The sequence below is a fragment of the Lygodium microphyllum genome, chromosome 4 (assembly GCF_053477565.2).
Source record: "Lygodium microphyllum isolate KBCC chromosome 4, Lygodium_microphyllum_v1.1.10, whole genome shotgun sequence".
Lineage (NCBI taxonomy): Eukaryota > Viridiplantae > Streptophyta > Polypodiopsida > Schizaeales > Lygodiaceae > Lygodium > Lygodium microphyllum.
Window position 1 is genome coordinate 165,136,199 of NC_141138.1, and position 17,110 is coordinate 165,153,308.

Genomic DNA, 17,110 nt, shown 5'->3' on the forward strand with positions numbered 1-17,110 from the left:
TTGTCAGAATCGAGCAGAGGATGCGATTCGTGACTTCGACTTGGCCGTTGGCTCTGGGGTAATAAGGAGTGGACTTGCGATGGCGGATCTTATACAACTCTGTCAACTCTGCCATGACTTTGTTAAGGAAATGCGTGCCTCTGTCACTTGCCAGCTCTAAGGGACTGCCAAAACGGGTGATGATATTCTCGTACATGAACAGGGCCACGCTGTTACCATCGTCCCGCTTTAGGGCTTTAGCTTCACACCACTTTGTGACATAATCTGTACATACGAGGATGTATCGGTTCTGTTTCCTTCTGGTAGGAGGATCGATTGGACCTACGAAGTCAATGCCCCACTTCTCAAACGGCTTCAACGGAAGGATAGGTTGCAATGGCATGGCACTTGTCTTGGTGGGTTTCCCCATTCTTTGACAAGCATCACATCTTTTACAGTAATCATAGGAATCTTTGTGGATGGTAGGCCACCAATATCCTGCTAGCAGAGCCTTCCTGGCTGTAGCTTCTCTTGCAAAGTGACCTCCACATGGCTCGTCGTGGCAAGCCTTCAGAACAATCCCAATCTCATCTCCTGCAACACATCTTTTGAGCACTTCATCTTTGCCCTTCTTGTACAGTGCACCGCCTAGCAGGGTGTATGGGGCTGATTCTAGCATGAGCTTCTTCCTTTCCCGACTAGAAATACCAGGAGGGTACTGTTGGGTTGCCAGTAGATTGGCAATGTCTGCATACCAGGGAGTGACAGTTTCTACCAAGAATAGGGAAGCATCAGGGAGGTCTGGATCATCCTGCTCCTCGTCTGCAGTTTGTGGGATACGCGACAGATGATCAGCCAGAACATGGGAACAACCAAGCTTAGTAATCACCTCAAAGTCGAACTCCTGAAATAGAAGGAGCCATCTCATCATTCGTCCTTTCACATCTGCTTTGTTCATCAAGAAGGACAGGGCCTCATGATCCACATAAAATTTAAAGTGGGTAGATGGGAGGTAATGGCGAAACTTCTCCAGGGCAAACACCATTGCCAAGCACTCCAGCTCTGTCACTGTATAGTTTCGTTCCCTATTAGTAACTTTTCGGCTTGCATAATAGATCGGTTGATCCAACTTCGAGGAGCCCTTTTGGCACAGGACAGCACCTAAGCCTTCAATTGATGCATCAGTGTGTACGTGGAACTCTTTCGTCCAATCAGGAGGTTGCAGAATGGGTGCCTCAATCAGACACTGCTTCAGAGTGTGGAAGGCTTTGTCACATTCTTCTGTCCAAGTAAACTCTGCATCTTTCCTCAGGAGCTTGTGCAAGGAGGTTGCCTTTGTTGCAAAATGGGCTATGAACCTTCTGTAGTAACCCACATGGCCTAGGAATCCCCTCAACTGTTTGAGGTTGGTGGGTGCTGTCAGAGCTGCAATCTTTTCAATCTTTGCAGGGTCTGTTGATATCCCTTGTGCAGAGACAATGTGGCCCAACAGCACTCCAGAAGAGACCCCAAAGATGCATTTGTCGGGGTTGAGGGAAATCCCATACTCCCGGCATCGGTCAAAACATTGTTCCAGATGTCCCCAGTGTTCACTGATCAAACTATAGACACAAAAATCATCCAAATATACCTCGATAAAGTCATACAGATGATTCTGAAATGCAGCCATCATGACTCGTTGGAAAGTAGCAGGGGCATTGCAGAGCCCAAATGGCATCACTCGATAAGCGTAGGTCCCCCATTCTGTGGTGAAGGTTGTTTTGGATTGGTCTTCTTCTGCGATTTGGACTTGGTTGTATCCACTGAATCCATCCAGAAGGGAATAAAGCTCATGTCCTGCCATTGTGTCCAACAGTTGGTCTGTGAAAGGGATTGGAAAGTGATTCTTCTTTGTCTTGGAATTAAGCTTTCGAAAATCCACACATATTCGCAATTTTCCATTCTTCTTGGGTACAACCACGATGGGTGAAACCCATTCACTATTTGCCACTGGATAGATGAACTCGGCTTCCAGAAGCTTCAGCAGCTCCGCTTTCACCAATGTGGAATAATTTGGGTTCATTCGCCTCTGTCGTTGCCGTACTGGCTTGGCATCAGGCTCCAAGTCAATATGATGTTGACATATTGTGGGATCAATCCCCTTTAGGTCTTTGTAGGACCATGCAAACACGTCCAAATTTTCTTTCAACAAGTTGTACAAAGTTGACAACTCCTCTTCTGGGAGACTGCTACCCACCTTCAAGTGGCATTCAATGCCATCTGCATCCACAAAGGTTAACTGCCTTTCACCTTCTACTTCTCGGATGAAGGTCCCATGGACCGCTTCTGGATACAGATCCGACTCCTTCAAGGGAGTGGTGTCCTCGTCTGATGTCCCACTAGAACCGATTTCTTCTTTTGGTGGAGACTTAGGTTGCTCCTGAAGACGTTGGAATGGGATTAGAGCCGTTCCGAGTTTGGTTTCAAAAGTAATTACCTCTTGGCTTGAAGACTCATCTTCTGAAGATGACACATCCAGGAACGTCACATGACAGGGACCCTCTAATTTCTGTTGGGTTTGTCGGACTGGTGCTTGTTGGCACGGTGCATCATCATCATCTTTCTTTGGCAAGGATGGGTTAGGACGGCAGGAGCCACACTTAAAAGACGGCTTGCTCTTCTTAATCCATTTCTTATAAAGGTTTTGCATATGAGAAGATCCATTTACCCAACCAAATGGTACCATTGCCATTCTGTCCCATAGCATGAGCTCGTCGGCTTCGGAAGCTTCTGAAACTTCTTCGTCAAATGTATCCTCTTCAGGTGGGATAGACTCTTCCGTTTCACTCCCATCACCTTCTTCGTCCATATCATATCCATCCTCTTCTGTCTCTGTCTCTGTCTCTGCGTCTGCTTCTGTTTCTGTCTCTGCTTCTGTCTCTGTTTCTGCTTCTGTCTCTGTAGGAGCTCTGTAACAGAAGAACAGATTCTCTGGTTCCTCTCCTGCCTCTGTCTCTGGTTCTGCTTCTGCTGTGACCATGTAACAGGGAGAGCAGTACATCCATGCTTCTATCTCACTGTCAGAAGTGATTTCAGAAGGCATTCCTAATTCAGGCAGGAAGTATTCACCCATTGATAATGGCTTTGCCTCTTTTGGAAGTCGGCTTACAGTATCCACTGTTAAGGAATGTGCCACTGTTTTCTTGGGAAGGATCTGTTTTACAGCATCTTCGTCTGCTGATGTTCCATCTGTAGCCTCGTTAGGGGAATCAGAAGATAATTCCAAGGAGGTGGATCCATGTCCTTTTTGAGAACCATACAGTTTCAGCACCACTTTATTGGGTCCTCTGCCCAAGGTCAAGGTTCCTTTGAACCAATCCGTCCTTGCTCGGGCTTCAAAAAGCCATGGTCTGCCCAGTAACAGGGGATAGGATGTACCATAAGAGTTTGGCTTCACCACCAAATAGGTCAGCCAATAATCTTTTCCAGCCACTGTAGTCTTCACATATGGAAGAATGCCCAAAGGCTTGATTCTACTCTGATCCGCCAGTCTGATGAGCCATTGGGTGGGTTGCACACCTTGTACGCCTAGATCCTTCATTGTCACATCCGTCATAATGTTCACTGATGAGCCTCCATCAATCAGTGCATTTGCAATGAAGCAGCCTTCTATCCATACGCCAGTCTCTGGAGTACCCGGATCTAGGAAAGCGTTAGCCACGTCCACTTCTTTGACAGGCTCTGGAGCCTTGTTGGACTTTGTTACTGTTGAGGGAGCAATCCTTAAACCACGTCTTTTTGTCAGTATACTTTTGAACCTTTTCCGGCAACTGGGAGACAACATCAATAATTGTCGGAATGTAAGGTTTGGTTTAAAGGTATCTAGATCTCTGACCAGATCGTATTCCTTAATAGGATCCACTGGCTTCTCTAACCGACTAGGGAATGGGGCAACACCCATTTTCATTTTCCCTCTTTCTTCCATCAGAGGAATTACAGGAACTTCTTCTGCCACTTGTGGCACTTCCTCCTCTTCTGTATCCTAGACCTCTGGTCCTGTCTCTGTAACTGTCTCTGTAACTGTCTGTGGCACTGTAGGGCTCTGTACGGCACTGTTAGGCTCTGTGCTATTCTGTTCTTCTGGTGGAAGATTGAACTTCAATGTTCTGGCAGGAGGGTTATTTTCTTTCTGGGTAGGTGGTTCCTTCTGCTTTGCACGCGTGATGGCAGCAACTTCCAATTCTACCAAATTGGAGGTAGGCTCTTGGGCCTTGGACGGACTATCAGTAGCACTGTTTTTCACTGGGGCTGGGCTTGGACAGTCTTTTGCAGTGTGGCCTTCTCCTTTGCATCGACTGCATAAGGGCTTGTAATCCACTGACCTTTGAGGATTTGGACAATTTGGTGAGATGTGTCCCTTTTCTCCGCATCTGTAACACTCCACTTCTGATCTCTGACCACCGCCAGACTGTCTTCCTCTGTAACTTTGAGAATGAAATCTTCTGGGTCCCAAATTAGGACCAAACTCTCTAGGCTTGGGTCCAATATCTTGTGTGGTCATTTTGGATTCCAGCAGGTTGAATCTTGCGTCTTCTTCCTTTCTTCTCCTATCATGCATCTCCTTCAGAGAGCAAATGTCCTCTGTATGATTCTTCCGTAAACAGTAGGAACAGAAGGCTCCAGGGATGGTTGGTTTTCGTGTACATTCAGTGGCTAAATGGCCTGCTTGATGACACTTACCACACCAAGTATTTGACCGCATCACATCTCTTCCTGCTCCTGCAACATTGGATATGCTTGCGGTATTCACTTTCAGCGTCTCTAGTTGCTCTGTAATCACATCCATCAACTCCTTTTTAATATTTGCAACTGAGTTGGATAAATAATCCTTCAAGCTTTCTCCTCCTGACGTACTGGCAGGAGGGTTTTGAGGAGTTTCTGTAATCACTGCATAAACTGGTTGGGTTGGTACAGAGGGGTCTCTGTTCTGGTTCTGATTCAGTGCTCCTGTTTGAACTGTTGGCTGTTGGCTCCAGTTGGTAGGATTCCACTGTTGCTGCTGATTTGTCATTGAGGAAATTGGTTGAGACCATGGTTGTTGTGGTGGAACCATCATTTGAGGCATGGATTGTGGCCACTGTGGATTTGGTGCACTGTACTGTGAGACCGGGGGCATCTGTTGGTAGGGGTAGGGAACAGTCCCTGGGACTGCATTTGGTGGGTACATCATTCCTGGCACCAGAGGAGGTAGGACTCCTCTTCCTGTATTCATTGCTAATCTAGCTTCCACTTCATCGTACAGTCTGGCACCTTCTGTTGCAGCTTGCAGGGTGGCTGGTCTTTGTAGCTCCACAAACTTACGGACTTCTGGTTGTAATCCTCTGAGAAACACTCCCTTCTGAATGCCATCATCTAGATTATGGTTAGTCCATCTCTTCAGGATGGATTCCATTCTTGAGACATAGGCTTCTACTCTTTCTCCAGAGGACTGACTTAGGTTCATAAATTCCTCTCGCATCCGCTCTTCAAAACCTTCATGCCTGAATTTAGTGAGGAAGGTCAACTTCAGGTCGTCCCATGTGCCAAAAGTTCCTGCTGCTTGTCTCTCATACCACTGAAACGCCGCGCCCTTGAAAGTGGCGGGGAATATTGCCAACCAATGCTCAGGGGTTCTGGCATTGTTAGCCACACACGCTACCATAAACTCTGCTACATGAAGATCGGGGTCTTCATTGTACTCTCCCTTAAAAACTGGCAATGGGACTACATTCGCTGGTCTATCATCAATATTTCCACGACGGATCTGGCTTGGAAGTGGACCTCCAGCAGGAGGAGGAAGGGCTTGATGTGCCATTGGGACTTCTGTAAAGAGTTCCGCAAGGGCGTCAAAGGCGGCTTCTGCTGCGAGCTCGCTCTCAGCCTTGATTTTTACTTTTTCTCTTCTCATGTACCTCTGGACTCGTTCTAACGCTTGCCTTTTTATTGCGTCATTCATCAGGGGGTGTGGCTCCACTATGTTGTTAGTGCTCCACAGAGGGTTAACAGAAGGCTTCAGTCTCTGGAGGACTCTCTGGCCAACATTTATTCTACTTCTTTCTTTTCAACGTCCCTGAATTCTGCTTTCATGCCACTACACAAGGGAAGGTATTCAGTTCTGAAGGTGTCAAAATGCATACGTCTGAGCATTGTGGTAGTGCCATCATCATAGTAATGCCAGCTTCTGATGGTTTCAACAGTGGATGTTGTGAAAAACACTCTGTCTACCAACTTCCAGTGGGTTGCTAATTGAACAAACAGAAGATTATCAGTACACCAAGCATCCCATGTATCTTGCTGTTGAGCATCCACGAACAAATTCCAACTCTTTTCCTTCTTGTCCCTGTGAACCTCTACAGACCAAGACTCCTGAAGCTTCTTCACAATCTCCCACTTGATGTTGTCTGGAAACTTTTCAATAAATGCCAAATCTTCCATGGATGGTCATTCTCTCTGTTTCTGCTCTTCAGTTTGTTCCCAAACAGTTTGACACCAAAATGCAAGTTTCTGCTACTTCAATAGGAAGAGGAAACTGTCCACCACATAGAGCATGCATCATGATGGTGATGTGTTTCCGCCATTGTGGGATGAACTTCTTGTGGAAAGTGGCTTTGATTATGAGAAATTCCAACTCTTCAATGGAAGAAGGAACTTTACAAACATCCATTGAATTCTTCTCTTCTTGGCAATACCATTTCCTTCATTTTCAACCTCTTTTGGTGCTTGTTAATGGCAAGATTCCCCAGCTGCGCACCAAAAACATGGAGCCCCGAGAGGAACACCAAGGAAAAGGGAATTATCTTGCAAGAAAATCTATCTTGTAACATCAACAAGCTTGTTTTTCATATTTCATATTATCACAATGAAGAAAAGAACACCAGGCACAACAAATCTTCATGCAGCATCATGTAAATCTCCCACGGTTTTTAATAGAATCGACCATATGCTTCAACATCCTCACAAAATCAATCAATGGAACAAAGAAAGAAAAGAAATACACTATCTTTGAATGGAAATACATCACATAGTATTCATCTTCAATATCTTCATAGTCTTCTCTCTCAATCTCTCATATACAATCACTCTGTTTGAGTAGAATTGGTTATCTCTGACTCTCTCTCTCTCACTCCATCAATAATACATCATATCCTCACTACAATCTCTCAAAAATTACTCTCAATAATCACTCTTAGGTCGTGGATACCCCTCCCAAGAGGTATGTCTGATATGAAGGGTCACCAGAGCCACTACAGTGTCTCTTCACAGCTCACTACTGTCACTTCACTCTAGTCTTCACTTGAGTCTTCAGCAGCTACTTCTTCCACTTCTTTCAGCTCTTTTGCACTTGTATTCACCTCTTTCCAAGGCTAGAAAACTTTCCCCAAAGTCACACATACATTCCACAGAACACTTACAGAAGCATACAGAACAGTCTACAGAACAGTACCGGAACAGTTACAGTACAGAACAGAACAGAAGCAGAACAGAAGCAGAAGCTCTACAGAAGACCTACAGAAGGTTACAGAAGATCATCAAAACCACATGACTCATTCTCAAACCATTCCAAACTCTCACAAACCATTCAATAAACTTTCACAATATCTCAACCTTCATTAATCAATACTTCATCCCTCCCTACAGAAGACAATCAGAACAAAACAGACCAAAATAGAACAAAATAGAAGGTATACAGAACCTATCAGAACCTATCAGAATATCATACAACCATCAACAAACATCATGATCTTCCAAAACACAATCATTATCATCCAAAAAACTCTCAAACCACTTCCTAATCAACCAATCATCCCATAAAATCAACCATTCAGCTCTCAAAAACAACAAAAATCAGCCAAAAAACAAGTCATTTCAACACTCAACATCCCTCTCATAAGCCTTCAGGGAGATCTGGTAAGCAAAAACTGTCATCTAATCTCACTCTGGATCTACCTCTAGCTCAGCTACAACTTCCTCTTTCTTTTCCCTCTTTTCTCTAGAATGACGATATTCCCGATCATATCCCTTATACCATGCTCCCTGTCTTCTCTTACTCGGCTGCCTTCCTCCTGTGGAGCTTCACCGATGACCTCCTTATTGCCCTTTGACGGCTTGGTGTTGGAAGAGGTCAATGTGAAGAGATGATGTGCTTTTAGACTGTTGCACACAGTTTGTTATGGACGGCAAAGATGGGCAAAGGGAGAAACTTCAATGCATGTTTTCATCTTCTCTTTTCTCTGATTTTCTCACACCCGGGATGGACTGCAAGCGCACGAAACAGGAGGGAAGTAGCTCAAAGGGAAGGCATGGATGCAGATGAATTTTCTTGGTTTGATGTTTATTCATGGAGAAAAATGCTTTTTCCATTAAAGCAGAAGCTTTCTGTATCCTTCTAAGAAGCTTCTTAGTTAATCATTGGAAATGATTAAGTCTCTTTTCATACCTTGATACTTGAACTTGTTTCAGTTAGTGGCCTTTCACACCTTCAAGGTTTCTCAAGTTTGATTTCAACTCTCGACTTCTTGTATTTCTTCTTATCTTAGATCCAGGATTTCTTGTACCACTTTGATAGCTTTAGCAATCTTCCTTGGCATCAGTTTTTTCAATATTTTTGACATGCACACACGCACAAGCATTCATTCACACACACGCAAAGATAAATGCACACAGATAATATTATTTACAATGGAACAAAGTCCCAGCACACACACGGGTTTGAGACGATAACTGGAAACACACTTACGGGAAAGCTAGGGTTCATACACACACAAACACGCAAGCCACATGCAGAAAAAAATGTAAACACAATGACTAGGTATACACGAAACACGAATGTCACACACACAAACTACACACACAAGTTTAAAATGGAGACAGAAATACTTTTTTCAAGGAAACAAACTACAAGATAAGGTTTATACGCAAAAAAACACGAAAGACACACATTACAGCTAATGTATGGGTTAAGACATTCATGGAAAACAAACAGGCTAGGCTAATGCACGAAACACAAATGACACACACATAAACTTTGGTGGATTTTCACACTTTGGATGCACAGCAGTACGACATCCACCCCCTCCTCCGATCCTGTGCATCCTCCGGATGGGCGAACTACCCATAATCATGGTCGTCTAGATCCACGAGCAAGTCAACCTCTTCATCTTGTACTTCAGCTATACTTGCAAGGCTATCTGACACATCATCCACATCATCTGTCTCTTCTGCTGGAACTTCTTCTCGTTACTCTTCTCTTACAAATTCTTCCAATGCATAATCCTCCTCATCTCTTTTCTTGAAAATCTTGATTCTTTTTCCTGCAATGGGCACTCTAAGCACTGTCCCATCCAATTCTATTAGCTCATATGTTGCATTGTCAAAGAGCTGTCTGACTATGTACAGCCCAAACCATCTTTTCACCATCTTTCGAAGTGCAGTATGCTGATTTTCAAGGCTGCTATCAAAGACTAATACCCAATCTCCCTCTTTTATTGCTGCTCTAGGCCGCAAGCGATGCCTGATGTCAAACATGTCCTTATTTCTAAGTCTAGCAACCTTTAACCTGTCAATAGTTAGTTGAATATCCTCTGGTCTTCTCTCCAACTATCGGATCCAAAGAGCTAAGAGCTCCTCTCTTGTCAAATCCTCTTGCCAAGGTAAAACTGACCAAGTCAAAGCACAAGTCTCAGTCGGCATAACCAGTTTCTGGCCATACATCAACTGTGCGGGCATATATCTTGTGGTAACAATGTGAGTTGTACGAACAGACCACAAAGCAAATGGTAGAAGTGTCAGCCATTCTCCAATTTGTCCTCTGCATGCTTTGGCTAATGCTTTCACTATCAACGGATGCCCTCTTTCACTCTTTCCATTTTCCTCGGGATTGTATGCTGTGGTTAGAGCCAACTTGATTCCTAGTTGAGAGAAAAGCTCCCTAGCTTCATCTGCATCTAATTCACCGTGATCTGTAGTGATCTTACCCACACAGCTATACCTGCAGAAAATTTCTTCCAATAAGAAATTACACACTGCACTAGTGGTCTTCGTTCTCAAAGGTCTACCCTCAACATGATTGGTAAGATCCTATTTAGCCAATAAAATATATCTCATCTGCCATAGACCCATTGGCATAGTAACCAAGTCAACTACCCACTTATAATGAATGCATAGTGGATAGGTCGGGTGAAGCTCGTCTCGATGACGCACTACGGAATACATCTAACAGTCTCTGCAAGTCTCTACAAAGTGAGAAACATCTATGTACATGCCTTTCCACCAATATTTTTCCTTGATTTTCTCATAAGTAGCCCAAACTCCTCTATGAACAGCCCAAGGACTCTCATGAAACTCTCTCATCACTTGTAACTGGGTCTCTTTATCGCAGACAACCTGCAAGGGTAATCCACCTCTTTTCTTCGGGTGCTTCCAAAGAAACCCATCCTTGAGAAAATAACCATAGGCTTTTCTCTTGATCTTCTTGAACTCTTCATTTGTCCATTCATCTCTTTTGCTTAGTGTACTAAGATACTTGTCAATCTGCAACCAATCTCCAGCATAGAGTTCTTCTATGAAAGCCATAATATCATAGACACGGCAAACATGATCAACCATAGCGGCGGCTGAAATTTCAACATCATCCTCTTCCACAAGTAGTGTCTCCTCATCATCATATCTGGCTCTAGATAGCATATCTGTCACTAGATTATCCTTCCCTGCTATGTATTTAAATTTCGGATTTAATGACTTGATGTATGTGATCCATCTCAGCATAGCTATGTCCGGAGTAGAGCAACTCGTAATCATACCTATCAATGGCAAGAAATTTGTCTCTACCACAACTAGGGCTCCAATAAAATACTCCTTGTCGCATTTGAGAGCTGTAACAACCCCCAGTAATTCCCTCTTGATTTGCGAATACCTCCTCTATCTCTCGTTTAGGACTTTCGCCCCAAACCGAATAGCATACTTGTTTCCATCTGCATCATCTTGACCCACAACCCAACCTTTGCCAATTGGACTAGTGTCAACTGTCAATACAATAGGCTTTCTGCAATTATAATCCGCTTTCCTGAGAGTAGGAGTAGTCTGCAATAATTCTTCAATTTTCGCATGGCTCTAGTGTGGCTCTCATCCCAATACAATTTATGCCCCTTTCGAAGCAGCTGATATAAACAATCTGCTATGTGTGCAAAATGGGGTATCCAAATCATGTAAAACACATAGGCTCCAATGAGTCTCCGTACCTCTGAAGTGGTAGAACAATACTCTATGATCTTTCCTATAGCATCCACCTTCGCAGGTGAAGGTTTCCTGCCATAATACCCACACATATGCCCAACAATGACAATCTCATTTACTCCAAAAATAGATTTATTCCCTAATAGTGTCAAGTTCACTTCTTCTAACCTGGCCAAAATCTTTTCACAAGTTGCAATATGATCAGCCACAAAGTATCTACATTCCTGCTCATTTAGACTCTCATTCTTCTCTTCTTCTACACACCCCTTAATGGGCACATCATCCAAGAAAGGCATGGTAAGCTGAGGTATGTACTCGCGAAGGACCTTATGCATGGCATTCATCATATGCGCGACAGAATTAGTGGCACCTTGAGGCAAGGTACACATCCTGACAAGCCCAATAGGAGTTCTCATAGTGGTTAGGTCCCTGCTTTCCAAGGCCAGCTGAAACTGATCATATCCTGAATACAAGTCACCTAAAGAATAGATGGCACATCCAGCAAATGCTTCTGCAAACTCATCCACAACTGGACCTATACCAACATTCCTGATAGTAACTCTGTTTACTAGCAGCATGTCCTGTATAAATTGGAGAGTACCATTCTTCTTTGGAATTGTAAACCATTTATTTGAGTATGGCGCAGATGACGGTTCTAGGATTTACATCTTGATTTTATCATTCGGCAAGTCAACTAGCTTTGGCAGGTGTGCCCTATGCACTGGAATAGGTTGGAGGTTCCAGGGAATATGAGGGATAGTAAAGATCACCATAGGGGCAACAATATCTGGATTCACACAGCCAATCTCATGCAAAAAGAAAGCAAACCCCCTTCCATGTCACTCAAGCATATCCTGAAAGCACTGCTTCTTTGAGGGTAGCAAGAAATCACCATTTCCAATTTTTAATTCAGCAAGAGTCTCCGTTAAAAATATATGCCCTATATGCTCTAGGTTCCTCAAAATTGGTTGCTTGGCAGCCCTCTCTATTTGCTGATCACTGTCAGGTGGAAGCGGTCCAGCTACCGGCTTCACCTTCTTATCCACAGTCTTGTATTTTGTGTCAACCATGGCTTCATTATGATCCTCTACACTACTCAAATCTTGCTGTAAATCAGTAATTCTGCCCTCTGGTGGTGGCTGAATATCCTCAACCCTCTGCTCTATGGACTGTATAGAAACAGCCCTAAACTGTAGATGCTGAAATATTTCAGCAGTAAACTCTGTTGGCTGAAAGTTTTCAGCCCTCTATGTCTTTGTAGGCTTATCATAATCAGCCGAAAACTCTGTTTGCTGAATTTTTTCAACATTCAACACTTTTTTCTGAGTCACCTCAGCCTCTGACTCTATCTGTGACACAAAATTTGAAATTTCATGAAACATGTCCAGGGACTACACTAATACATTACTGGGACAACTCTACATATCAGCTTTCAGCATATTTTCCATCTCTGTCATCGTATCTGCACAAACCATACTATCATACATCCTGTCTATATGCTCATCATCCTCTAAAATACCTGCATTTTTCAAATCTTTCTCCTTTCTGCATGTGTACTGCCTGGCAGCTCTAGGTAACTCAAAAATCTTATGATAACTCATCGAAATGTTTGCTAAAATTCCAACAAAATTGGAGGAGAAAACACTGCTACTAGGAGGTGAGAACTCCAATCTCCTCTACTATGTACCACCTCATCTCGCGGGATAGTGGTACCTAATGAAAATCCGAATCCCTTGCAATGGACAAAGGCGCATCTCAAAGAGTATCCCTGTTTCTAGCATGATTTACACACACAGTCATAAACTAGACTACTCTCATACCATCTTTACTGCGAATCCATGCATAAGCAGACCCGTCATCCATTACTTTCGTCTCCATGTGCATCTCTGTGATGAATGGCTGTCCTAGGATTATGGGGTAAGATCATGAATCCTGCAGAAAGAAATGGAAATCCTCCTCTACATCTCCAATAGAAATCTAGACACTAGGAGAGGTAGCATACAAATCACCTGTAGTGTTGTTGGCGGCTCTCATACGCCACCCATGCTCTGCATCCATAGGCCATCTATTACTTTCATAAACTCTGCGAACTATGAGATTAATCTCTAAACCATGATCCACCAAAGCAACATAAGGCACCTATTTCTCTCCGATTTTTACCATTGTTTCTGTAGTTGCCCTAGCCCAATGACTCCGTGAAAAGTGACTACGCGGTACCAAGATAGGCTCATCAGTTTCAGCATAATGCATAGGCTGAACCCTCTTCTCTGTCTGCGGAAAAATAGAAGCATTCTCGACCATAACCTCATCCTCATCCTCATCCAACTCCTCAATCAAAACTCCCTATGTATCAGTAGTAGGCAATGTATGTCTTTTTCTCTTCAAGACTTCTTGGAACTAATCTTGAAACTCTCTTCAGCACTTGTTCTGGCCCTGGTCTCGAAGACGGCCCTGCAGTAGGTGGAGTAACAAACTCACCCCCTCTAGTCTTTTTAGCTGCATTTGGATTCTCTTCATCTCTCTTACACTTCTCCTCAACAAGTGCATCTGCTCCCTGAGATTTAGCCAAGTAGGCATAAATAGTGTACCTGTCAACAGGTGAATCCCAACCTGTCTCGAATCTGATGCTAGAACCTACATTAGGCATAAATAGTGTACCTGTCAATAGGTGAATCCCAACCTGTCTCGGATCTGATGCTAGAACCTACATTAGACAAAATAGTCTGCTGGATTTTTCCCTTGTTTGCCGTCTCTATAGCATAGGTCCATAATGCTGACTGACTATCTGACCCTTTCTCAATCTGGACTCCATATGCAGAGGCATCTCCTCTAGCTACCACATAAGAAGTATGCGCAGCCATGTCATCCACTAATTTATTCATTCCACCTTTCCCAAAATTGGTAGCAAGCGGAGCTCCTATTTCGGTCAACCAGATCTTGCCATCTTGTCCCCAAAATACCAAATTCTTCCTCCTTGCATCTTGAAAAGATTTGCAATCCCTGCAATGCTGATGGTCCATACTATCACACCAAATACATATTTGATCTCTCCTAGGTGCACTAGGAGCACTAGAAGAAATAGTAGGCGTGGTCGAGGCAAACTGCTCTTTTAATTTTCCCACCAATGCTGATGGTCCGTAATATCACACCAAATACATATTTGATCTCTCCTAGGTGCACTAGGAGCACTAGAAGAAATAGTAGGCGCGGTCGAGGCAAACTGCTCTTTTAATTTTCCCACCAATTTTGCTTTAATTGACTCCAGTGTCAAATCCGTTATGCCTTTGATTATGTCATCAAGAGAGAAAGGAACCAAAGGAGCAGAAGGAGTCGGCATCGGTCTAGGAACATAAGGAATGGGAGGATTAGAAACAGTAGGCACTGGCAAAGGCCAAGTAACTGGATGAGGAAGAGAAGAAATGACAGGGGTAGAAGCCAACATAGGAGCAGAAGATGACGTTGGAGTCATAGATCCATTTTGTAGTCTGGTCTTCCATATCCACCTCTTGGTCAAAGTTGAGACTGCATCCTGAGTGTCATGCCAATCTGTTTTAAGACCCATATGCTTCGTGCGATCCTCAAGAATCTCTCCTAATTCTTCTTGAAGAGCAGGATCTGCAGCTTGTAAGAAAAACTCAACTTTCTTAATATCCAATGCTCTTTGTTCAGCAGCATCAAGCTGACTATACCTCTCTTCAAATTCTCGTATCAATTTTGAAGCAGCTAGACCTTTGTTTGGCATGTAGACCCGCTCTTGGAATGACCACCATGTAGCCATCCCAAAGTCCTCAAGAAAATACTCCTCTTTCAGGGCCTTCTTAAAATCTTGCCAATGCGAATTTTGAAGGAAAAGATCAGTCACTTTTACCCTCAAGGCGGGTGTGACAAGGCGAAGAAAATATTTGCTCATAAGTCCTGTTGGTACTCCCAAAAATCCCATCTTAATCTCATACGACTTCAAATAAGCCGATACATTATGGCCATCAAATAGCTTCTTTTCATTTTCAACAGCTTCAATCGCCTTAGTTGCGCTGATTGCATTCTCTTGCTCCAAATATAGTTGCCTTTGCTGAGACAACTGTTGTTGATGTAACTGCTGTTGCTGTTGCATATACAATTGTGTCTGCTGATTTTGAAGTTGCATATACATAGACATGTTCTGCAAAATCTGCTTTAAATCATTTGTAGAAGTACTTGAAGAAGAAGTCGATGACGGAGTTGAAGTAGAGGACAAAGTAGGAATCGTAGAAGGGACTGAAGTTGATGTGAAAGTATCTCCCATCCTAAAATTTTTAAATATGATGCTTTCACATCAGGTTCACCAAAGAAGTCGAAGGGTTTTCGAAAACAAAGTCGCGTCCCACAAAGGACCTTCAGGAATTTCAAGATAGAAGATCAATCAAGCAAATAAGAAAGACAAGAAAATGATGCCAAGTCTTTGTTTTATTTCTGCCAATAACTAATACAAGGTACAAGAAGAAGAAACCCAAGCGGCCTCTAGGCTTAGGCCACCCATACATATCAAAGAGAATTTCCAAGAGTATGGTCTTCATCCATGAGTGAGAATGTGGATGAACGTGGATCATCTTCTAATCCAAGCTCCATCATGTTGGCCATTTGCTAATACCGAGATGGCTTACGACCAGAGATAGTCTTCAAATTGTCCATATTTATGGATTATGTTAGCCTTCGATCTGCCCTGTTCCTAGATCTATCCCTATCAGTATGGTAGTCACAACTTCTGATGTGAGACTGTCAATCCTTGGCCATAGGTACTGACATTGTATCATAAAACTCAATATACCCAACTCCTTTTGATCGCCTTGAATTCCGATCCATGATAAGCCTAACATCTCGAACCTTTCCTGCTCGAGAAAAAAAACTCATAGACATCCCTCTCATCAGCCTTCAAGGAGATCTGGTAAGCAAAAACTGTCCTCTGATCTCGCTCTGGATCTGCCTCTAGCTCAGCTACAACTTCCTCTTTCTTTTCCCTCTTTTCTATAGAATGACGATATTCCCGATCATAATCCCTTATACCATGCTCCATGTCTTCTCTTACTCGGCTGCCTTTCTCCTGTGGAGCTTCACCGACGACCTCCTTATTGCCCTCTAACAGCCTGGTGTTGGGAAGAGGTCGATGTGAAGAGATGATACGCTTTTAGACTGTTGCACATAGTTTGTTATGGAGGGTGAAGATGGGCAAAGGGGGAAACTTCAATTAAGGTTTTCCTCTTCTCTTTTCTCTGATTTTCTCACACCCGGGATGGACTGCAAGTGCACGGAATAGGAGGGAAGCAGCTCGAAGGGAAGACATGGATGCCGATGAATTTTCCTGGCTCAACATTTATTCGTGGAGAAAAATGTTTTTTCCATTAAAGCAAAAGCTTTCTGTATCCTTCTAAGAAGCTTCTTAGTTAATCATTGGAAATGATTAAGTTATCGCTTTTCATACCTTCATACTTGAACTCGTTTCAGTTAGTGGCCTTTCACACCTTCAAGGTTTCTCAAGTTCGATTTCAACTCTCGACTTCTCGTATTTCTTCTTATCATAGATCCAGGATTTCTTGTACCACTTTGACAGCTTTAGCAATCTTCCTTGGCATCACTTTTTTCAATATTTTTGACACGCACAAGCATTCATTCACACACACACAGAGATAAATGCACACAGATAATATTATTTACAATGGAACAAAGTCCCAGCACACACGGGTTTGAGACGATAACTGGAAACACACTTATGGGAAAGCTAGGGTTCATACACACACAAACACGCAAGCCACACGCAGAACAAAATGCAAACACAAGGACTAGGTATGCACGAAACACGAATGTCACACACAAGTTTAAAATGGAGATAGAAACACTTTTTTCGAGG